Source organism: Choloepus didactylus, chromosome X (genome assembly GCF_015220235.1).
Source record: "Choloepus didactylus isolate mChoDid1 chromosome X, mChoDid1.pri, whole genome shotgun sequence".
Lineage (NCBI taxonomy): Eukaryota > Metazoa > Chordata > Mammalia > Pilosa > Megalonychidae > Choloepus > Choloepus didactylus.
In genome coordinates this window covers 146,719,953-146,744,488 of record NC_051334.1, presented here as the reverse complement: position 1 = coordinate 146,744,488, position 24,536 = coordinate 146,719,953, and positions in this window count along the sequence as shown.

Below are 24,536 nucleotides of genomic sequence, written 5' to 3'. Positions count from 1 at the left end.
TCCAATCAAAATTTTGACCAGATTTGGGGTCTCATCTGAAAGCTCAATGGAAGAAGGATCCACTTACAAACTCACTGTTTTGTGGTCATGATTCTGATCCTTGCTAGCTATCAGCCAGAAACATCTTCATTCTTTGCCACATGGGCTTATCCAACATATCTGCTTACTTCTTCAAAGCTAGTTAAAAAAATGTCCTCTGGCAGGATGGAAGCTATAATCTTATGTAACATAGTTATGAAATATGGCTTCCCATAATTTTTGTCATATTCTACTAGTTAGAAGCAAATCATTGGTCCCTTCCACATTCAGTAAGTGTGAATACTAGGAGGCAGGGGTCATCTTAGAGTCTGTCTGCCACACCCAATTAATGGAAACCCCATTCAAACCAAAAACCTTGGTATAATTCTTGGTTCTTCTCTTTCTGTCACACTTATATAATCATTAAGCAAATACTGCCAGCTCTACTTCAAATTATGCAGAGACTTGCAAGATCACACCACCTCCACCACTACAACTCTAGTCCAAGCAACCACCAACTCTTTTGGATTACTTTAATAGCTCTCTAACTGGTTGCCTTGCTTCCACCCTTACCTCACTCACCCATGATCTACTTTCCATGTAGCAGCCATTTTGATTCATTCAAAAGATAATTCAGCTCACATCTCTTTGCTCAAATCTCTCCTACAGCTTCTGATTTAACTCAAAGTAAAATACAAATTTCATACAGTGATATACAGAGCCCTACATGATCTGGGCTCCTGAACCTCTTTGATATCATCTTCTACATCTCTTTCCCTTGCTCTTTCCACTTCAGGCACACTGCATTCTTCACTATTCCTTGAACAGTGAAGGCACACTCTTGACTCAGGTATTTTCTGATTGTTACCTCTGCAAAGAACACATTTTTTCCATGGAGCCACATCATTTTCTCCCTCGCTTCTTTTAAAATTTTGTTGAAACATCACCTTTTCAGATAGGCCTACACTGATTGTCTAATTAATATTGTAACCCATACCCCCTCTCCACCCCAGCACTCTCAATCCCTTACCTTGCTCATTTTTTCCATAGGACTTATAACTTCCTAACATACTAGATAGTTTACTTATTGTATTTTGCAGCTGCTTCTCTACCTCAAGTATAAAAGCACTAAAAAGTTAGTGATATTCTTCACATTTTTTCATTGATGTATCTCTAGTCCTGAGAACAGTGTCTGGCTCATAGTAGGTACTTAATAAATGTTTGATGATGGGATAAATGAAGACCTTTATTTTGAAATCATGGACTAGTGATTTCTGAGGCCATTTAGTAATAAAAATAATCACTGACATTTGTTCGCCATTTAATATGGTACTAGGCCCTTAGCTAAGATTTTACTTACATTATCTAAATTAATCTCAAAATTAATGCTAGTTACCATTTTTATTCCTATTTGATCTTTGAGGAAACTCAGATGTAGAGACTCCCTAGTTTTCCCAAGATTGCAGAGGTATATGAGGGATGGGACAACTTTTAACCACCTTTTATATGAAAATATATATATAACATGTTAATCTTATGCATAGAGCTTGCATATAATGATAGCAATGATAACAGTGATCTTTAAGTGAGTGCTTACTCTATGTCAGGCACTCTGCCAAGCACTTTAATGCATTACTGAGTTCACATGTTACAACAACCCTGTGGAATAGTACTATTAATATGCCCATTTCACAAAATGCAGAGACCTACCCAAGGTCACAACCAAGTCTTCCTGACTTCAAAGTCTATTTTCCTTTTTTTCCCCTTGGCATCTCTTTTATTTGATATTCACAAAGTGAAATAAAATTTACTATTTTAAAGGTTTACATAGTATAGTATTCTCCACCTTTTAAAAAAATGTAAACACAATTTTATTGAGATAGACTCACAAAACATATCACCCATCCAAAGTATACAATCAATGGCTGACAGTGTCATCATATAGTTGTGTATTCATCAACACAGTCAATTTTAGAACATTTTTCTAAGAAATAATAAAAATAAAAAAGAACACCCAAAACATCCCATAAAACTTATATCCCCTTATTATTTATTTATATATTTTATTACTCATCTGCCCATACACTGGATCCAGGGAGTGTCAGTCACAAGGTTTCCACAATCACACAGTCACATGACAAAAGCTATATAATTATATAGTTTTCATCAAGAATCAAGGCTACTGCATTGCAGTTCAATGATTTCAGATATTTCCTTCTAGCTATTCTAATACACCAGAAACTAAAAAGGAATATCTATATAATGCATAAGAATGCCCTCCAGAGTGACCTCTCGACTCCATTTGAAATCTCTCAGCCACTGAAACTTTATTTTGCTTCATTTCTCTTCCCTCTCTTGGTCAAGAAGGCTTTCTCAATCCCATGATGCCAGGGCCAGGCTCATTCCTGGAAGTCATGTCCTATGTTGCCAAGGAGGCTTATACCCCTGGAAGTCATGTCCCATGGAGGGGTATGGTGGTGAGTTAATTTGCAGAGTTGAAAGCCTATCTTCTTAATCAGCAAGTTTAGTTCTTCAGCAACTTTATTTCTAATAGGTGAAATCTAAGCAGGGGCAAACTCTTCAGGAGTCCCCTGTTCCAAGTTTTCTCCTCTTCCTGCTTTTCTTCTCTCCCAGTACCTTTCTTTTTTAAAGTCCATTCCAGCTATGATTTTGTTTCAGCCCAAGGGGGCTTTTGCAGCTGAAGGACTAAAGAATGCACCAGGCAAGATTCGAGACAAGAGCTTTTATTTGAGGCTTACTTACGGGGAATGGAAGTCAGTGGAGCTGCTCTGAATGGCTGCTGGTTCAGAGCTTAGTATGCTTTTGGGGGGAGGGTTGCTGGTCAAGATGGTTATAGGGGTTTGAGACAAAGACATTCCAATGGGTAGGAGAGCATAAGCACAGGAATGGGTTCTTGTGACATAGGGAAGGATCCATTGTAGTCAACAGGGAAGAGGGGAGGATTATAGGTTATCTTATTATTTTATAATAATATCTCAGGGAGTTCAGGAAGGAGGTAAATTATAGATTACATTTTAGCATAGGAAGCCTGATTTTACAAAGAGAGTAGGTCAAACCTTAACTGACCTATGTCACACAAGCAGTTGTGTGCACAGACTTCATTGCCCTTAGGGAAGGCCCTGGGCCCAGGGCTCCCACAGATTACCTCTTCTTCAGGCCTTGACTCTAGTGGATTAATTTATAGCATTTTCAAAATTAACCCCTCAGTGTTTATATTACAATCCATTCAGATGTAGGGCATATCTCCCTATCCCCACCAACTTTTGCTCCTTCCTCTTTTTCTTCAAATAACTCAGAGACAGGATAACACATTGTGCTGAGGTATAAAGGAACAAAGCACATCTTTCTATCAATTATACCAGATAACTATAATTTACATAATTAGATAAGCACCTGAAATGGATTCACATAGCAAGCTAGTCTCATTTCAAGATGAAATGAGCAGATTCAGGAAAAAAGTTATTCTTTAGTAAAAATTCTCTTCATTTCTGATCTTCACAAAAGTCAAAAGAAAGAAACAATCCAAGCCTCTCCTTTATCATCAACAGCATTTTTATCAGGGACCTCTTGGGGCTCTAGAGGAGCTGCTTAAGCAAGAACTAGCTGGAGCAATATTTCACAAAGGAAGCCTGAAAGAACCTATTAGCTAAGAGTAGGATCTGCAGAAAATTGGGGCTGTTTAATTTATGAAGGCTGCAAACTCCCAAAGAAGGGGGAGTCTTGCTCTAATGGCTGAATTCCAAGAGGAATGTATGGCGTATCAGAACATCCACAGATGCCAAGGGCTGAAAAACAGCAGCAGCAGCTCCAAGATAGTTAAATAGCATAATTTAGACAAATGATACAGGGCAGAGGGTAGTGGTTGGGTTGGAAAGCTGAAGTATGTTGCAGTGTATGTGTGTGTGCTGAGTCACTGGGACCAAGGAAACATCACAACTGTAAATCAATTTACATCCCTACTTTCTATACAATTTTTCACAAAGACAAGCATTATGTATCTTTTTGTTTGTCAGATTTTAACAAAAGACATACATTTGAATGAGGTGGAAAAATTTCTTCAGATTCAAACCATACATTTGAAGAACAAATAGAAGACAATCTAATGGACATCTTTTAGAAGTTTGATAGAGCACTGAGAGAGAGGGTGTGCATGTTGAATTCATCAATTCGCCAACCTTGGGAACAAAATGTCTCAAGGCAGATAAATTCAGTTACTTCCTCAAAGGTGTTATGTTTCCTGTCTGTGTTCCTACTCTGAAAACATGCTTCTATAAATTGTTAATTTTGTTTTCAGAGCCCTACAGATCACATTGACCAAGCCAAAAAAAGATGCACTGCTTCATTTCCCTATTTAAAAAATCCCCTTTATAAAAGCCAATCCATTTCTGGTATTTTGCATAACAGCAGCTCTAGCAAACCAGAACAGGCTAGGTAGTATTTCTAAACAATTACAATCCCACAAGCAGGATGTTTTTTATTTCCCCTCCCTTACCCCAGTATTCACATAACACAGAACTTGAAGTGGGGAGGGAGGAAGGAGAATCAAAATGACCTCTTCCAATTTTCTACATGCTGAACCATTTTTTTCTTCTTTCCCTAACCAGTAGTCACTTTTGCATCTGAAGAGAAAGGAAGAGGGGGAAAGAGTGCTGCTGGGGCAGAGAGAGGAAGGAAATAAATTTTTTGAAAGTGGAGAGTGATAGAGGTGGCATAATGGGGCACTCTGGAGTGGTCATCTGTAGCCACTTTGCTTTTGGGAAATACAAATTAGAATCTCACTTCCCTATTGCCCTCAGAACTTGGCCAAATACCACCAAACTATCTATTGCAAAATGGCCATAGAGAACAAGGCATCAGAGTAAAAGATACAGACATTAAATATTTATATAAACAGTTAAAATTATAATTAAAGATTGTGTTAAGTACTGTGAAGGAAGTAAGCAGGATGATATTATAGAAAGTGATGAGTGTGAGCTAGTTTAGATTGAGTGTTCAGGAAAATCTCTTCTTGGGAAGGGACATAGATGAAGAAAAGGATATAGGTGACAGTGTGGGCAGTGGTGGGGCAGCTGTATGGTGTGGATAAAATTAAGGTTGTATGAAAATCATATTTCCCTGCAATGTAATAAAATAATTTTCTATTACCAGTGCCTGTTTAATTACAATCCTACTAGGAAGGCAGGGATGTTTAATGCCATTTTATCAATGAAGTGACTGAGACTCAGAGAGTTTGCTTATTTAGAGTGACATAGCTAATAAGAGATAAAGTTAGGCTCTTAACCCTAGTCCTTGGTACATTCTAGTATATCATTCTTCCTCAATGAAAAGGAAAGGGGAGAAAAGATAAGGGGAAGAGATGTCATTTTTATTAGGTAAAACCATCCCTTGTCACTCTGTATATGGAGTTCATGACAGAAACTTTATACTTTCAGCACAAATTGGTAAATAATTTGGCTGGAACAGAAATTGGATTGTTTGCACACATTGACTCAACAATAGAGATTCTTAAATCAGAAATGACAAAGAAAGGAAGGAGAGCTGAGCATAATGCCAGTCTGCTGAGAACCTCAGGATGGATGTGCTTAAGCATCCTTCCTTTGAAAAAGATCAATGTTGATAATGGTTGTGGAATTACTACGTGCACATATAAGCACTTTACATGTATAAGCACTTTACATGTATTAATTCATTTTATCCTTATAACAACAGCATGAAATAGGTATTATTATACCTATTTTCAGATGACACAGAAAATTATTTAACTTGCCTAAGTTCACACAGCCAGTACACCATTTAAACACCCACTTAATTAATGAGTGTGAAAATATAATTAGTGGCATTACTTCGGAATGTTTCATTATACAATAGAAAAAAATGCCCTCACATCCCCCTCCTTACTGTCCCCCAATCAGCTGCAAGTACAACTATTTATTCTGTTGCCTCAGGGAAAAAAGGAAACGAGGGCTCTGCGATGGTTAAGTTCATGTGTCAACTTGGCAAGGTTATGGTGTCCAGGTGTTAGGTCAAGCAAACACTAGCCTGATTGTTACTGTGAGGATATTTCATGGATGTAAATCACCAGTAAGTTGATTGTCTCTATGGCTGATTAAATCCACAATCAACTAGGAGATTCCCTTCAACAATGAGAGAAGTCTCTTCCAATTACTTGAAGGCCTTAAGAGGAGAAGTGATGATTTCAGCAGACAGAAGAGAGAATTTCCATCTCTACTTCAGCCAGCCAGCTTCTCCTAAGAAATTCATTAAATATCTTCATTGGAGTTCCCAGCTTGCAGCCTACCCTACAGTGTCAGACCTGCCCATCCCCACAGTATGAGCCAATTCCTATAATAAATCTCATAATATTTAATATATATCCTGTGGGTTCTGTTTACCTGGAAAACTCTTACTAATATGGGCTCCCACATATTGGTGGGCCACTGTGCATTAGTATCAAGTAAGGCCTAAAATTCTGAGAAAGGAGTAAATTCTGGGGGAATGGGTTGCAGGAATTCCTCTTAATTATTAATAACCAGGTCCCATGAGTGAGAGAGGCTTCTTCAGAGATGGTATGGAAGCAAAGAACAAAGATATGATCTAACATTTTTTCTTCAGTGCCAGAATTCTATCCACCCTTCAAAGTACCTTTTCTAAAATTCAATTTTAATGAGATATATTCACATACCATGCAGTCACACAAAGCATACATTCAGTTGTTCACAGTACCATTATATAGTTGTGCATTTGTCACCAAAACAAATTTTTGAACATTTTCATTACCCCACACACACAAATAATAAGAATAAAAATTAAAGTGAAAAAGAACAATTAAAGTAAAAAAGAACACTGGGTGCCTTTTTTTTATTCCCACATTTTTCTACTCATCCATCCATACACTGGAGAAAGGGAAGTGTGGTCCATATGGCTTTTCCAATCACATTGTCACTTCTCACAGCTACATTGTTATACAATCGTCTTCAAGATTCAAGGGTTCTGGGTTGTAGTTGATAGTTTCAGGTATTTACAGTTGAAAGTACCTTTGCAATGAAATAAACCTCTGGTTCAAATGTTGGAGAGTTAATTACAGTTAGGGCAAATGTATGTTCAGCTCTCACCCCCAGTCTCACAGTTAAACATCTAACAATAATAGCTTCTCTGACCTTTTTTCAGTCTGGAGCCGGTTTCAGCTGCAGGCTTATGATCATTTTGTTCTAAAAATATCATTATCAGTAATCAGAATGAATAGTGAGCAACTCTAACCTAACAAAGAGCACATGACTCTAGAAATTGGTCACCGAGGCTGCTCACTTGTGTTATTTGTGTTTCTTTGATCTCCAGGGCTTGTCAGGTTAGGGCTGCAATATTTGACCAGTTGATTCCAATCAGGCCTGGCCTGCTGTGAACCACAACTTGGCAAGATAATAGATGAATTATAGCATTGCTACTTTAGCAGCTGAATTATGTTCTTGGGCTACTGTTGTCATCCTCACAAAGAGTATATCCTGAAAAACCTCACCTGTCCATGGAGAGAGAAACTAAGTCTTTCAAAGCCTTTGTAAGATTTTTTCTTTAATGTGAATCTGCCTCTGGTCTTTTATGACAAGAAGAACTCATTTAAACTTTAAAATACTTGGAAAGATAAAAAGGAAAAAAATAATTCATAACTCACACAAACCCTCTAACACCAGATAGCCCTACAGATAATATCTATTCCACCATTAGGAATATCCTGAAAAATATGAAGAAAATAAATTTATGCCCATTTGGTTTTATTTTGTTTTGCATTTAGCTCTATGTTTCCTAATAGGATCTATTAGGAAAAAAGCTTACCCATTTGTCTTTGTAATCTCCTCTATATTCTAATCTGTCCCATTATTGACTGTTTGTTTTTTTAATCAAATTGTTTCCCACATTGTTTTTAACCATGCACTATTCCTATTGGGTACTAAAGAGAGGCCTGAAGACAGATACCTGTATTTGAAAAAACATTCATCTAAACTATCATGAAAATCAGGAAAGTGTCAGGTAAATTCAGTGCTTAACATTTCCATTCTTATGATTTTTTGATATGAAAGTACCACCAATGATAATAAATATTCCCATCCACTTGATAATGAACTAAGTTGATACTCAGTGATTTGATTCTACAGTATAAGGCTCCAAAATAATATGGAACATTTATAATATCCTGTCATTGTTGTATTGATATGTTAACATATTTTTAAAGTATTATTGAAAGGGCAAACTCATTCTCTAAGAAGTATATCATTAGATTGATGTCTGATGAGATGACATTAATGTTCAGATATTTTGGAATGTCATTCTCACAGAGATATATTTTCTAATAGCTAAAACAACTCAAGTAATTTTAATTCCAACTGAGTTTTTTTAAGGAAAGTAACAAGTTGAGAGAATACTTATTCAAAGATAATACCATTTTGTTATAAACTTTGAGAAATATAGTTGATTTCTCAAAAGTTAACTCAATAAAGGTACGAACCTAGCTCAGAGATCTCTAACTTTAAGGGAAAAAGAGGTGGGTATAACTTTCAGGTATACTAGAAGTAGTATAGGGGTTGATTGTGCACCACAGATGATGGTGTGATGTGTGGGTGTATCTTAATAAAACTGAATTTTATAGGAAAGGGAAAAATATTCATCACTATTAAAAGGGAAATAAAATACATTTTCCAAAGTCTTAGTTTGCACAGATTTCAAAATGGTGCTGATTTGATTTCTCTGGATCTGAAAAGTCAACCAAGTTCACAGGGTGATTTGTCTCTTACCCATATGTGTAGTGCTTACTACAGTTATAGAGGTGAATGGGAGGAATCTATAGCCTTTAAGATTAAAAGCAAACTTCTAGAAACTAGATGAGAACATGTGCAGTTCTCAACAAGGAAAAAGTCTTAACCCCAACTTTTCTGGTCCTCACCACAATCTTCAAGCAATTCCAAAGGTATTTTCTCAGTTTCTAAGCAACAAATAAAGGAATTGACCCCAGAACATTCTAAACTGGATTGAAGGTAGAGTGTTATGGATGTTAAAGAGAATATTTCTCTAGCTAGTCAATTTGGTCTTCCTTATCATCTAACCATGCCATGAAGCTAGAATACAGAAAAAGCCAAGTACTTTACTTCTATTCCTTTCCAAAATTAAACTCCCAGTTCTTTCTACCATCTGCTCCAAAGTGCTTCTTTGTTTGCCATAATGCCATAGATAATAAATTATGGATTAAATTTTAAGCAGTCCTGTTCTTCAATGATACTGTCAATGTCTTAACTTACCTGACTCTTGCTTCATCAACAGTGCTGTCAGGTAGATGCTGCTGATTTTCTCACAGCTTCCATGTACCATCAGGTTCTAGAAAAGAAAATGCTGTGCATTTTACTCCCCAATGATGCTTTCAAATCATTATCTCTCCATCTTCATGTATAAACACTTGCTACTTCAAGACTGAAACCATCTGGCTGAACCATTTCCCTTCATTCTTCAAAGATTCTGGCATCTAGCTTATAGTGTCCCTTTTTCAGAACAAGCCCTGCCATCACTTTGGGTGACTTCAAAGCTCCATGTGTAGTCCATCCTAAATCTCTGCATCCTTGAACTCTTCATCTCTAGTGACTTCTCTATATTATCCTCACCACCCTGCCACACCCTGACCCTTGTCATAACTGGAACTGATCAACCACTTAAAATCTTAAATTCAAATATCATACTTTCAGAGCATTATCTCTTTACTTGTAGCCTTCTCTCTCCATTATTTATGACACATATTCTTTCTTCATTCCAGATGAGGAGGCAATATAGCATAGTAGTTTACTGATTCAAATTCATTAACAGCTATAGGACTTTTCAAGTTGTCTACTTTTTCCTTGAGTCAGTTTTGGTAATTTATATTTTCCTAGGAAATTGTTGATTTTGCCTATGTCTTTAAATATATTGGCATAAAGTTATTCATAATGTTCTCATGTTTTCTGTGTATTTATGATACTTTCCATTCTATTCTAATAATGATTGGGCATTCTCTAGTTTCTGTGAGCAATCTTGCCAAAGGTTTGATAATTTTATATATAATTTCAGTTGGGCATTTTTTATACTCTCTACTTTTTGTTTTGTTTTATTACCTTCGTCTCTTTATGTTTTTTTTTCTATTTATTTTTTTCCAATTCTTATGCTAGACTCATTGATTTTTAGCCATTCTTATTTTCTAATATAAGCATTTGTACTCTAAATGTCCCTTAAAATTCCATTTAGCTGCATTCCACAAGTTTGATATGTAGCATTTCAAGAATTTCAATTAAAATATTTTAAATTTCCCTTGTGCTTTCTTCTTTAATCATGAGATACTTAAATGCATACTTTCAAAATTCTAGATGTATAATTTTACTTGTTTTCCTGTAATTGAGTTCTAATTTAATTGTGTTTTGGTCATAAATGTGGTTTGTATAACACATTGAAATTTGTAGTGGCTAGTTTAATGAAGGAAGCATGATGCATTTTCATATACGCTCCATGTGGGCTTGAAAATGTATATTCTTTAGTTAATACAACCAGTGTTTTCCACATTCAAATACATGATAAATCATCAATTATATGGAGTTTTTATATAAAAATAAATATAGATATATAGAAAAGATTATATAATTGCAATATTTTTCAGTTTATTTTAACTATCAAATACTGAGAGGTGTGTTTAAACCATCCTTTCTTTTGATGACTTTGTCCAGTTCTCCCCATTTAAAAAAAATATACTGAAATTATGTTATTGGGTGAATTTGAGTTTAGAATTGCTCAATCTTTATGTGGTACTTACTTTTTATTCATATGTATTACCTGTTTGTATCTTTAGTAATTTCTTTTACTTCAAGTATATTTTAGCTGACATTAACACAACCACTCTCACACTGTTTTGGCTAGTATATTACACATTTATTTTTCCCCTTTTTTTCTAATTTTTTCTAACTTTCAACCTTTTTGCATCCTTGTTAGCTGTGTATGGAATAAAAGTTGTATAATTGTGTTTTTAAAAAACACTCTGTTTTATCAAACTTTGTCTTTTAAAAACTCAAATGTTTAGTCCATTTATATTTATTGTGATTCTGTTACATTTAGATTTAGTTCTGCCATATTATTTTCTCTTTGTCTTACTGTTTCCATGTTTTTGCTTTCCTACTCCTTTCTTACTCTCTGGTAATTTCCCCCTCATTCCATGTTTCATATTGGTGATTTTGTTGTACTCTCTTTCACTATCCTTTTAGTGTTCACCCTGGTAAACTTAGAAGACTTATTTGATACTAAAGTTTTAATAATCCCAATAAGACACACTTTGACTACCTGGAAACATAATTTGATTTTATTTAAGAAGCATTTAAGCCATCACAAGTAAAAAAAGGGGGGGTAAAACTCCTGGGCTGTGATTCATTTTCCAAAAACCTATAAAGGTTTTATAAAACCTAATAACCATAATCAATTTGTGGTTTTAAAATTTCTTCCTTTTCCAGACTTGGTCTTTCATTTCTTTGAGCTGCACTGCAGGCATCAGCCCCAGGAACCATCATGACAAAACACACAACTAATCTAATAAGATAATATGGGAGGGGTTTTGATAATGGGTGCATAGTTAAAGAAACACTTTTCAAATCAAAGTCAAAATTACTGAAAAAAGGAAAAGCATTTTACTTCAGTGTGCAATTGTCTTCAAGCGTCACTGACACCATAATCTCATAGGAATTACATTTATAGGCCTTTGTGGTTGATTAAAGTCATTAACTAAGCTTGAATTCTAAGATCATAGTTATCTTGTCTACCATTCCCAGAGCAACCCATAAGCAGGCATATAGTACACTGTCTTAGATCTAAAATCCCAAGAGAGGCCTATCAGGGCCAAAGCAGGCTTGAAAGATTTTTTTCTAATGAGCATGAAAAAAAATCAAACTTCAAAATCATAGGCAGCAGGCGAATTTCCTTGGCAAGGACTTAAGATTAGTAGTGGCTGAGGCACCAATGAACAAACAAGTACAATTTAGATTATCAGCAGCATCACTCAGTTCTGGAAATATGAAGCCTTGAAATATGGATACCATTTCTGTTGTAATAAGTGAGCATCCCTTTTTTATTTAGCAGGTCACTTGACTCTGATCTTTCATTAATAAATAAGGACTATTTCACCAGTTAAGGTTGGGAGCAGAGTTAAAGAGAATAAGACCCAATTACTTTATACAGAAACAATATTTGCCTCAAAACAGAGCTGTGGGAATGGAAGGCATTCAGAGTCTCACAGACTTTGACAGAAATATTCCCTTCTCAAAAACAACAGTATCTAAAATTATTGAGAATCTAATACATACCAGACTTAGAACTAGGAATTTTACATATATTAACTGATTTGCTATTCATAACAACCAAACAGTCTAGGTAATACTAGTACCACTTTATTTACACAAAAAGAAACCAAGGCACAGAGCAATTAATGAATTTTCCCAAGATCAGACAGCTAAAAGGTGACAAACTAGGAATTTCAAACCCATATCCTTGAACTCTTAGAGTCCTTTCTCTCTCCACCATTTACTTAGTACATGTTGGTGAAAGTTCACAGAGTGAAGGTCACAGAGTGAATAAAAATCACACCTCCACTAATAATGAACAGTTTGAAGAAGAAATGAAAAAAAATCCATTTACAATAGCACCTAAAAGAATCAAATATATAGGCATAAATTTATCCAAGTATGTAAAGGATTTGCACCCAGAGGACAAAACATGGCTGAAAGACATTAAAGAAGACCTAAATAAATGGAAGGACAATCCATGCTCATGGATTGGGAGATAAAACATGGTTAAGGTGTCAATTCTACCCAAAGCAATATACAGATTCAACACAATTCCAATAAAATTCCAACACAGTTCTTCACAGAAATGGAAAAGACAATTATCAAATTCATACAAAAGGGCAAGTAGCCCCAAATAGCCAAAAACATCTTAAAAAAGAACAATGTCAGAAGACTCAAATTTCCTGATTTAAAACTTATTACAAAGTAACAGTGATCAAAACAGCATGGTACAGTGAACTGGTTTGTATATATTGCCCCTCAGAAAAAGCCATGTTCTTTGAAGCAATCTTGTGGGAGCAGATGTATTAGGGTTGATTAAGTTGGAACCTTTGTATTAGGTTGTTCCCATGGAGATGTGACCCATCAACCTGTAGGTGATAACTCTGATTAGATAATTTCCATGGAGGTGTAAGCCCAATCATTCAGTGTGGGCCTTGATTAGTTTACTAGAGTCCTAAATAAGAAGTTCAAATGGAAGGAGCTTGCTGCTGCAACTTACAGGACATTTTGAAGATGGCCATTGAAAGCAGAGTTTTGCTGATGCATTGGAGGTACTAACCCAGAGTTTGCCCTGAGAAGCTGACGCAGAAACATTTTGGAGAATGCCATTTTGAAGGCAACCTGTGAGCAAGCAGATGCCAGCCACACACCTTCCCAGCTAGCAGAGGTTTTCCAGATGCCAATGGCCTTTCTCCAGTGAAGGTACCCTATTGTTGATGCCTTACCTTGGGCACTTTATGGCCTTAAGACTATAACTGTGTAACCAAATAAACCCCTTTTATAAAAGCCAATCCATTTTTGTTATTTTGCATTAGGCAGCATCAGCAAACCGGAAAAGATTTTGCTACCAGAAGTGGGGTGCTGCTGAGTTTGCAAATACCAAGAATGTTGGAATATCTTTTTAAATGTATAAGGGGAAAATTCTGGAAGAATTATGAGAACTTGATAGAAAAGGCCTAGACTTCTTTGAAGAGACTGTTGGTATAAATATGTACTCTTAAAGAAAGCTCTGATGAGGCTTTGAACAGAAATGTTGAAAATGTCATTGCAAACTGGAAGAAAGTTGATCCTTGTTTTAAAGTGGCAGAGAATTTGGCAAAATTGTGTCCTGGTGTCAGATGGAAGGCAGCATTTGAGAGTGATGAACTGGGATACTTAGCTGAGGAGATCTCCAGAGTACATATGATGGATATAGCCTGGCTTCTACTTGCAGCCTATACTAAAATGTGACAAGACAGAAATAAGCTGAGAAATGAACCCTTGGGTACAAAGAAACCAGAAACTGATAACTTGGAAAATTCTGGGCATCCAGAAAGTGAGACCCCAGAGACTACAGCCCCACATGAGGATTGATGGAACCCAACTGCCATTTCAGTGCAAGCCAGGATTGGAAATGGAGTTATCCAGAAAAGATTTGTGGGAAGTCCTATTGTCTGATAGTTTTGACCTCTGTGTGCTTCATGCCAAGCCAACAAGATTTTTGAGAGAACTATATAGCTGGGGCCATGGCCAGTCTGGACTGGATGAAGGAACAAATTGAAGGAAATTTTTCTTCAAAGACAGAGCCATGGAGATTTAGGTCTGAAGTTAAGAGGTCTCAGGCTGGGAGAGTGGAACATCCCATGCACCTGGAAAGGATGAGTTTGCCCTGGAGGCAGATTGTGGCCCTTCTGCCTTGATGTTCAGGAAGAGTGCTGCCACCCCAGGGCTCAGAGATGGTGGAGCACATTCCCTGAGGACTGGGGAGAGACTGGCTGCCATCCCACTGTTCAGAGAGGGGGGATCCTTTCCCTCAGAAAGGCAGAATCCGGTCAGCACTCCGATGTTTGAGGAAGGTGGGGCTGAGTAAAAGTTGGTCTCCCCAGTGTATAGGTACATTGGAGCATTCAACCCAACATTTAGAGAGAAAAGGGTTGCTGCATAAGCCTTTGGAATGGGCTGGACTCCTGTTCACTCAAGCACGAGGATACAACATTGTTCTATAAATGACTCTCAGACTTTGAAATCTAATGGAGTTGCCCTGCAGGTTTTAGGAAATGCTTTGTGCCTGTGAACCCTTTTTTCCTTACTGTTTCTCCTTATGGCAATGGGAATGTTTATCTTATGACTGTCCCTCCCTTGTATATTGGAAGCAGATAACTTGTTTTAAGTTTCACAGGTCTACAGCCAGAGGGGAATTTTGCTTTAGGACAAGACCACACCTGTAACTGATTTTGAGGGGATCTTGTACTCAACTATTGTTACTGAAATGATTTAAGTTTTCTGTGATATTGTGATGGGATGAATGTATTTTGTATATGGAAAGATCATATTTCTCTGGGGTCCATGTGATGGTATGTGCTGGTTTGTATATATTATGTCCCCCCAAAAAAGCCATGTTCTTTGATGCAATCTTATGGGGGAAGACGTATTAGTGTTGATTAAGTTGGAATCTTTGTATTAGGTTGTTTCCATGGAGATGTGACCCACCCAATTGTAGGTGAAAACACTGATTAGATAATTTCCATGGAGGTGTAGCCCCACCCATTCAGCATGGGCTTTGATTAGTTTACTAAAGTCCTATATAAGAAGCTCAGACAGAAGGTGCTCACTGCTGCAACTTACAGAGACATTTTGAAGATGGCCATTGAAAGTAGAATTTTGCTGATGCTTTGGAAGTACTAGCCCAGAGTTTGCCCCAAGAAACTGACACAGAAACATTCTGGAGAATGCCATTTTGAAATGCAACCTAGTAGTAAGCAGATGCCAGCCATGTGCCTTCCTAGACAACAGAGGTGTTCCAGACACCATTGGCCTTTCTCCAGTGAAGGTACCCTATTGTTGATGCCTTACCTTGGACACTTTATGGCCTTAAGACTGTAACTGTGTAACCAAATAACCCCCCTTTTTAAAATCCAATCCATTTCTGGTATTTTACGTGAGGCAACATTAGCAAACCAGAACATACTGGCACACGGACAGACATATAGACCAATGGAATAAAATTGAGATTTCAGAAAAAACTCTCACAAATTTGGCCAACTGGTCTTTGACAAGGGTGCCACATCCACTCGGTGGGGAAAAAATATTCTCTTCCACAAATGTTGCTGGGAGAAATGAATAACCAAATGCAAAACAATGAAGGTGAATTCCTATCTCACACCATATAAAAAATTAACTCAAAATGGGACAAAGACCTAAATATAAGAGATAAAACTCTAAAATTCTTAGAAGAAATCATAGGGAAACATTTTTAGGGTGGTGAGTTAGACAGTGGTTTCTTGGACTTTGCACCAGAAACATGAGCAACAAAATACAATATAGATAAATGAAATTCAATCAAAATTTAAAATGTTTGCATGTCGGAGGGCGGGGCAAGATGGCAGACAGGTGAGCTGTATGTTTTAGTTACTCCTCCAGGAAAGTAGGTAGAAAGCCAGGAACTGCGTGGACTGGACACCACAGAGCAATCTGACTTTGGGCATACTTCATACAACACTCATGAAAACGTGGAACTGCTGAGATCAGCGAAATCTGTAAGTTTTTGCGGCCAAGGGACCCGTGCCCCTCCCTGCCAGGCTCAGTCCCGGGGGAGGAGGGGCTGTCAGCTCCGGGAAGGAGAAGGGAGAACTGCAGTGGCAGCCCTTATCGGAAACTCATTCTACTGATTCAAACTCCAACCATAGATAGACTGAGACCAGACACCAGAGAATCTGAGAGCAGCCAGCCCAGCAGAGAGGAGACAGGCATAGAAAAAAAACAACACGAAAAACTCCAAAATAAAAGCGGAGGATTTTTGGAGTTCTGGTGAACATAGAAAGGGGACGGGCCCTGAGGTGCATATGCAAATCCTGAAGAAAAGCTGATCTCTCTGCCCTGTGGACCTTTCCTTAATGGCCCTGGTTGCTTTGTCTCTTAGCATTTCAATAACCCATTAGATCTCTGAGGAGGGCCCGTTTTTTTGTTTTGTTTTGTTTTGTTTTTTTTAATCCTTTTTTCTTTTTCTAAAACAATTACTCTAAGAAGCCCAATACAGAAAGCTTCAAAGACTTGCTATTCGGGCAGGTCAAGTCAAGAGCAGAACTAGGAGAGCTCTGAGACAAAACGCAATAATCCAGTGGCTGAGAAAATTCACTAAACACCACAACTTCCCAAGAAAAGGGGGGTGTCTGCTCACAGCCATCATCCTGGTGGACAGGAAACACTCCTGCCCATCACCAGCCCCATACCCCAGAACTGCCCCAGACAACCCAGTGTGACGGAAGTGCTTCAAATAACAGGCACACACCACAAAACTGGGCGTGGACATTAGCCTTCCCTGCAACCTCAGCTGATTGTCCCAGAGTTGGGAAGGTAGAGCAGTGTGAATTAACAAAGCCCCATTCAGCCATCATTTCAGCAGACTGGGAGCCCCCCTACACAGCCCAGCAGCCCAGAACGGCCCTGGGGGGACGGCACTCACCCGTGACATAGCACAGTCATCCCTCAACAGAGGACCCGGGGTGCACGGCCTGGAAGAGGGGCCCACTTGCAAGTCTCAGGAGCCATACGCCAATACCAAGGACTTGTGGGTCAGTGGCAGAGACAAACTGTGGCAGGACTGAACTGAAGGATTAGACTATTGCAGCAGCTTTAAAATTCTAGGATCACCAGGGAGATTTGATTGTTAGAGCCACCCTCCCCTCCCTGACTGCCCAGAAACACGCCCCATATACAGGGCAGGCAACACCAACTACACATGCAAGCTTGGTACACCAATTGGACCCCACAAGACTCACTCCCCCACTCACCAAAAAGGCTAAGCAGGGGAGAACTGGCTTGTGGAGAACAGGTGGCTCGTGGACGCCACCTGCTGGTTAGTTAGAGAAAGTGTACTCCACGAAGCTGTAGATCTGATAAATTAGACATAAGGACTTCAATTGGTCTACAAATCCTAAAAGAACCCTATCAAGTTCAGCAAATGCCACGAGGCCAAAAACAACAGAAAATTATAAAGCATATGAAAAAACCAGACGATATGGATAACCCAAGCCCAAGCACCCAAATCAAAAGACCAGAAGAGACACAGCACCTAGAGCAGCTACTCAAAGAACTAAAGATGAACAATGAGACCATAGTACGGGAGATAAAGGAAATCAAGAAGACCCTAGAAGAGCATAAAGAAGACATTGCAAGACTAAATAAAAAAATGGATGATCTTATGGAAATTAAAGAAACTGTTGACCAAATTAAAAAGATTCTGGACACTCATAGTACAAGACTAGAGGAAGTTGAACAACGAATCAGTGACCTCGAAGAGGACAGAATGGAAAATGAAAGCATAAAAGAAAGAATGGGGAAAAAAATTGAAAAAATCGAAATGGACCTCAGGGATATGATAGATAATATGAAACGTCCAAATATAAGACTCATTGGTGTCCCAGAAGGGGAAGAAAAGGATAAAGGTCTAGGAAGAGTATTCAAAGAAATTGTTGGGGAAAACTTCCCAAATCTTTTAAACAACATAAATACACAAATCATAAATGCTCAGCGAACTCCAAATAGAATAAATTCAAATAAACCCACTCTGAGACATATACTGATCACACTATCAAACACAGAAGAGAAGGAGCAAGTTCTGAAAGCAGCAAGAGAAAAGCAATTCACCACATACAAAGGAAACAGCATAAGACTAAGTAGTGACTACTCAGCAGCCACCATGGAGGCGAGAAGGCAGTGGCACGATATATTTAAAATTCTGAGTGAGAAAAATTTCCAGCCAAGAATACTTTATCCAGCAAAGCTCTCCTTCAAATTTGAGGGAGAGCTTAAATTTTTCACAGACAAACAAATGCTGAGAGAATTTGCTAACAAGAGACCTGCCCTACTGGAGATACTCAAGGGAGCCCTACAGACAGAGAAACAAAGAAAGGACAGACAGACTTGGAGAAAGGTTCAGTACTAAAGAGATTTGGTATGGGTACAATAAAGGATATTAATAGACAGAGGGGAAAAATATGACAAACATAAACCAAAGGATAAGATGGCTGATTCAAGAAATGCCTTCACGGTTATAACGTTGAATGTAAATGGATTAAACTCCCCAATTAAAAGATATAGATTCGCAGAATGGATCAAAAAAAATGAACCATCAATATGTTGCATACAAGAGACTCATCGTAGACACAGGGACACAAAGAAACTGAAAGTGAAAGGATGGAAAAAAATATTTCATGCAAGCTACAGCCAAAAGAAAGCAGGTGTAGCAATATTAATCTCAGATAAAATAGACTTCAAATGCAGGGATGTTTTGAGAGACAAAGAAGGCCACTACGTACTAATAAAAGGGGCAATTCAGCATGAAGAAATAACAATCGTAAATGTCTATGCACCCAACCAAGGTGCCACAAAATACATGAGAGAAACACTGGCAAAACTAAAGGAAGCAATTGATGTTTCCACAATAATTGTGGGAGACTTCAACACATCACTCTCTCCTATAGATAGATCAACCAGACAGAAGACCAATAAGGAAATTGAAAACCTAAACAATCTGATAAATGAATTAGATTTAACAGACATATACAGGACATTACATCCCAAATCACCAGGATACACATACTTTTCTAGTGCTCATGGAACTTTCTCCAGAATAGATCATATGCTGGCACATAAAACAACCCTCAATAAATTTAAAAAGATTGAAATTATTCAAAGCACATTCTCTGACCACAATGGAATACAATTAGAAGTCAATAACCATCAGAGACTTAGAAAATTCACAAATACCTGGAGGTTAAACAACACACTCCAAAACAATCAGTGGGTTAAAGAAGAAATAGCAAGAGAAATTGCTAAATATATAGAGACGAATGAAAATGAGAACACAACATACCAAAACCTATGGGATGCAGCAAAAGCAGTGCTAAGGGGGAAATTTATAGCACTAAACGCATATATTAAAAAGGAAGAAAGAGCCAAAATCAAAGAACTAATGGATCAACTGAAGAAGCTAGAAAATGAACAGCAAACCAATCCTAAACCAAGTACAAGAAAAGAAATAACAAGGATTAAAGCAGAAATAAATGACATAGAGAACAAAAAAACAATAGAGAGGATAACTATCACCAAAAGTTGGTTCTTTGAGAAGATCAACAAGATTGACAAGCCCCTAGCTAGACTGACAAAATCAAAAAGAGAGAAGACCCATATAAACAAAATAATGAATGAAAAAGGTGACATAACTGCAGATCCTGAGGAAATTAAAAAAATTATAAGAGGATACTATGAACAACTGTATGGCAACAAACTGGATAATGTAGAGGAAATGGACAATTTCCTGGAAACATATGAACAACCTAGACTGACCAGAGAAGAAATAGAAGACCTCAACCAACCCATCACAAGCAAAGAGATCCAATCAGTCATCAAAAATCTTCCCACAAATAAATGCCCAGGGCCAGATGGCTTCACAGGGGAATTCTACCAAACTTTCCAGAAAGAACTGACACCAATCTTACTCAAACTCTTTCAAAACATTGAAGAAAATGGAACACTACCTAACTCATTTTATGAAGCTAACATCAATCTAATACCAAAACCAGGCAAAGATGCTACAAAAAAGGAAAACTACCGGCCAATCTCCCTAATGAATATAGATGCAAAAATCCTCAACAAAATACTTGCAAATCGAATCCAAAGACACATTAAAAAAATCATACACCATGACCAAGTGGGGTTTATTCCAGGCATGCAAGGATGGTTCAACATAAGAAAATCAATCAATGTATTACAACACATTAACAAGTCAAAAGGGAAAATTCAATTGATCATCTCAATAGATGCTGAAAAAGCATTTGACAAAATCCAACATCCCTTTTTGATAAAAACACTTCAAAAGGTAGGAATTGAAGGAAACTTCCTCAACATGATAAAGAGCATATATGAAAAACCCACAGCCAGCATAGTACTCAATGGTGAGAGACTGAAAGCCTTCCCTCTAAGATCAGGAACAAGACAAGGATGCCCGCTATCACCACTGTTATTCAACATTGTGCTGGAAGTGCTAGCCAGGGCAATCCGGCAAGACAAAGAAATAAAAGGCATCCAAATTGGAAAAGAAGAAGTAAAACTGTCATTGTTTGCAGATGATATGATCTTATATCTAGAAAACCCTGAGAAATCGACGATACAGCTACTAGAGCTAATAAACAAATTTAGCAAAGTAGCAGGATACAAGGTTAATGCACATAAGTCAGTAATGTTTCTATATGCTAGAAATGAACAAACTGAAGAGACACTCAAGAAAAAGATACCATTTTCAATAGCAACTAAAAAAATCAAGTACCTAGGAATAAACTTAACCAAAGATGTAAAAGACCTATACAAAGAAAACTACATAACTCTACTAAAAGAAATAGAGGGGGACCTTAAAAGATGGAAAAATATTCCATGTTCATGGATAGGAAGACTAAATGTCATTAAGATGTCAATTCTACCCAAACTCATCTACAGATTCAATGCAATCCCAATCAAAATTCCAACAACCTACTTTGCAGACTTGGAAAAGCTAGTTATCAAATTTATTTGGAAAGGGAAGATGCCTCGAATTGCTAAAGACACTCTAAAAAAGAAAAACGAAGTGGGAGGACTTACACTCCCTGACTTTGAAACTTACTATAAAGCCACAGTTGCCAAAACAGCATGGTACTGGCACAAAGATAGACATATAGATCAATGGAATCGAATTGAGAATTCGGAGATAGACCCTCAGATCTATGGCCAACTGATCTTTGATAAGGCCCCCAAAGTCACTGAACTGAGTCATAATGGTCTTTTCAACAAATGGGGCTGGGAGAGTTGGATATCCATATCCAAAAGAATGAAAGAGGACCCCTACCTCACCCCCTACACAAAAATTAACTCAAAATGAACCAAAGATCTCAATATAAAAGAAAGTACCATAAAACTCCTAGAAGATAATGTAGGAAAACATCTTCAAGACCTTGTATTAGGCGGCCACTTCCTAGACTTTACACCCAAAGCACAAGCAACAAAAGAGAAAATAGATAAATGGGAACTCCTCAAGCTTAGAAGTTTCTGCACCTGAAAGGAATTTCTCAAAAAGGTAAAGAGGCAGCCAACTCAATGGGAAAAATTTTTGGAAACCATGTATCTGACAAAAGACTGATATCTTGCATATATAAAGAAATCCTACAACTCAATGACAACAGTACAGTCGGCCCAATTATAAAATGGGCAAAAGATATGAAAAGACAGTTCTCTGAAGAGGAAATAGAAATGGCCAAGAAACACATGAAAAAATGTTCAGCTTCACTAGCTATTAGAGAGAGGCAAATTAAGACCACAATGAGATACCATCTAACACCGGTTAGAATGGCTGCCATTAAACAAACAGGAAACTACAAATGCTGGAGGGGATGTGGAGAAATTGGAACTCTTATTCAGTGTTGGTGGGACTGTATAATGGTTCAGCCACTCTGGAAATCAGTCTGGCAGTTCCTTAGAAAACTAGATATAGAGTTACCATTCGATCCAGCGATTGCACTTCTCGGTATATACCCGGAAGATCGGAAAGCAGTGACACGAACAGATATCTGCACGCCAATGTTCATAGCAGCATTATTCACAATTGCCAAAAGATGGAAACAACCCAAATGTCCTTCAACAGATGAGTGGATAGATAAAATGTGGTATATACACACGATGGAATACTACGCGGCAGTAAGAAGGAACGATCTCGTGAAACATATGACAACATGGATGAACCTTGAGGACATAATGCTAAGCGAAATAAGCCAGGCACAAAAAGAGAAATATGATATGCTACCACTAATGTGAACTTTGAAAAATGTAAAACAAATGGCTTATAATGTAGAATTTAGGGGAACTAGCAATAGAGAGCAATTAAGGAAGGGGTAACAATAATCCAAGAAGAACAGATAAGCTATTTAACGTTCTGGGGATGCCCAGGAATGACTATGGTCTGTTAATTTCTGATGGATATAGTAGTAGCAAGTTCACAGAAATGTTGCTATATTAGGTAACTTTCTTGGGGTAAAGTAGGAACATGTTGGAAGTTAAGCAGTTATCTTAGGTTAGTTGTCTTTTTCTTACTCCCTTGTTATGGTCTCTTTGAAATGTTCTTTTATTGTATGTTTGTTTTCTTTTTAACTTTTTTTTCATACAGTTGATTTAAAAAAGAAGGGAAAGTTAAAAAAGAAAAAAAAAAAAAAAACAAGGAAAAAAAAAAAGATGTAGTGCCCCCTTGAGGAGCCTGTGGAGAATGCAGGGGTATTCGCCTACCCCACCTCCATGGTTGCTAACATGACCGCAGACATAGGGGACTGGTGGTTTGATGGGTTGGGCCCTCTACCACAGATTTTACCCTTGGGAAGACGGTTGCTGCAAAGGAGAGGCTAGGCCTCCCTATGGTTGTGCCTAAGAGCCTCCTCCCGAATGCCTCTTTGTTGCTCAGATGTGGCCCTGTCTCTCTAGCTAAGCCAACTTGAAAGGTGAAATCACTGCCCTCCCCCCTACGTGGGATCAGACACCCAGGGGAGTGAATCTCCCTGGCAACGTGGAATATGACTCCCGGGGAGGAATGTAGACCTGGCATCGTGGGATGGAGAACATCTTCTTGACCAAAAGGGGAATGTGAAAGGAAATGAAATAAGCTTCAGTGGCAGAGAGAATCCAAAAGGAGCCGAGAGGTCACTCTGGTGGGCACTCTTACGCACACTTTAGACAACCCTTTTTAGGTTCTAAAGAATTGGGGTAGCTGGTGGTGGATACCTGAAACTATCAAACTACAACCCAGAACCCATGAATCTCAAAGACAGTTGTATAAAAATGTAGCTTATGAGGGGTGACAAGGGGATTGGGAAAGCCATAAGGACCACACTCCACTTTGTCTAGTTTATGGATGGATGAGTAGAAAAATAGGGGAAGGAAACAAACAGACAAAGGTACCCAGTGTTCTTTTTTACTTCAATTGCTCTTTTTCACTCTAATTATTATTCTTGTTATTCTTGTGTGTGTGCTAATGAAGGTGTCAGGGATTGATTTGGGTGATGAATGTACAACTATGTAATGGTACTGTGAACAATCGAAAGTACGATTTGTTTTGTATGACTGCGTGGTATATGAATATATCTCAATAAAATGAAGATTAAAAAAAAAAAAAAAAAAAAAGACATAATGCTGAGCAAAATAAGCCAGGCAGAAAAAGAAAGATATTGTATGTTACCACTAATGTGAATTCTGTGAAAAATGTACAATGTTTTATACTGTAGAATGTAGGGGACCTAGAGATACCAATTAGTGGAGGGGGAATGATAATCTAATAAGAACAGATAAACTATGGAGGGTAATCTCAATGTTATGGGAATGCTCAGGAATGATTATGGTTTGTAAACTTTCTTGGATATAGTAAGATCATGTTGGAAGCAATAGAGTTATTTTAGGTTTTTTTTCTCTTATTCCTTTGTTTTCTTAGGGGTTGTTAATTTTCTTGGGGTATGGTAGGAACATGTTGGAAGCAATGTAGTTATTTTAGATTATTTGTTTTTCTTACTCCTTTGTTTGGACATGGTTTATTAATTTTCTTGGGGTATGGTAGGAACATATTGGAAGCAAAGTAGTTATTTTAGGTTATTTGTTTTCCTTAATCCATTGCTTTGTTTGAAATGT